Source organism: Nannospalax galili, unplaced genomic scaffold (genome assembly GCF_000622305.1).
Source record: "Nannospalax galili isolate Female #2095 unplaced genomic scaffold, S.galili_v1.0 scaffold1839, whole genome shotgun sequence".
NCBI lineage: Eukaryota > Metazoa > Chordata > Mammalia > Rodentia > Spalacidae > Nannospalax > Nannospalax galili.
Window position 1 is genome coordinate 106,062 of NW_008342937.1, and position 1,610 is coordinate 107,671.

The window sequence follows — 1,610 nt, forward strand, 5'->3', positions numbered from 1 at the left end:
AGTGTTCTTTGGTCTGGAGCAGCTGCTTGTCAACCTTTCTTAGAGTGTGTGGCATGTGTCTGAGACAAAAGAGCGAGTCAGGCTCTGCTCTGCCGAGGATGCAGCCCAGGAGGCAGGTTCTGGGCTCTTGGTCTAGCAGGTCCTGATCAGGGGAAGCAAGAACAATCCTGGCCTCACATCCAGGGCAGGGCAGCTCCGTGCAAGGCTGGTCGTGGCGCACCCCGCTAGGATCCTGGCACCTCTCCAGCATTTCATCAGCTCTCAATTTACAGAGACTGCCTGATCTCCTGTCACTCCAGCCCCAACACCCCCCACCCCGCCGCGCCCCATGCTGTTTAAAATCCCAACTAGGCAGGGCCAATGTAATTGCCTCATTACGTATTGGGTTTTGGGGATGTTTTCCCCGAATTGTGAAGATACAGTGGATGTAGATTGGCTTGATTCTGCCTTTCCCGGTCAGCGGCCTGCAAGTATTAAATATGCAAGAGGCGGGCTGCTGGTCCCTGCTTCCTTCCCCTGGGTTGTCACAACATGGTGCTTGTTTATGTTCCAGACTGGATGACTTTGAATTTGCCTTTCTGTGACCAACTGGAGAAACCTCTCCTTGAGTCTGGTGTAAAGGTGGCTTTCACACTTCCAGCTCCTGTGGGGGAGGAGTGTGAGTGAGGCACCTCCTCGTGTGGGAGCGTCCGGCCCATCTTCCCCACAGAGAAGCAAACGGAGCCTAGTGTTTGGACTGCCAGTGACAAGAAGTTCCTACAGGTTTTCCACCTGTTCTGAACACCGGATTTCGTCCCAAGTTGCTTGTATTTTGACAAGGAGTTGGAGAGCTCCCTGGGAGACAAGGCAAGGGTCTCTAAAATCCAAACCCCTCCCATGGCTACCTGAAGGTTAGGGTTAGTGACAGCTGAGCCACTCAGCACAAGAAAGTTCTGTGGGTCGATGTCCACCAGGGAAGACCACTGGGGCAGATGTAGCACCCAGGCTCAGCCCATGTTTTGAGAATTAAAGTCTGTGTACTTTAGAATTAGAATCACTTGGTCAGCTGTTTATTACACTTTAAACTATTTTATTTCTATGCCTGCTTTGTTCTTTTGGTCTTTGAAAGATGAGCTAAAACTCTTTTGAGTAACTTTGAAAAAGGTAAAATAGTACTAGCCAGAGAGAAAGGTGCCTGGATTGCCAGATAGGGAAACACAAATATATGAGTTTTGATTTGCTTAGTATAAAATCTACATTACAATCCCACCTTTATTCTCTGAATGTACAACAACAAAGGAGGGAATTTTTATTTTGTTTTCCAAAGTGCTTCCAGGAAAATTCCTCTTAAACTTATAGATTTTAGTCCTCTGAGGAACCCTCTTCCTTTGATCTCGATTTTGCATACTGTCTGTCTCTTACAGGGCTCCGTACTGGCTCAGGCTCCACTGGAAACGCAGCAAAGATTCCTAGCACATCCCAGTTGCCATAGCAACAGCAGTCTTTCCCATAATGAGCTGCATCATCTGAACTGATGTCACAGCATCATGCAGCAGGTCAAACACGGCATCTCCTAGTATTGCATCCTACAGATGTGCTGTAAACATCAAAAGAAGGGCAGTCGGAACGGG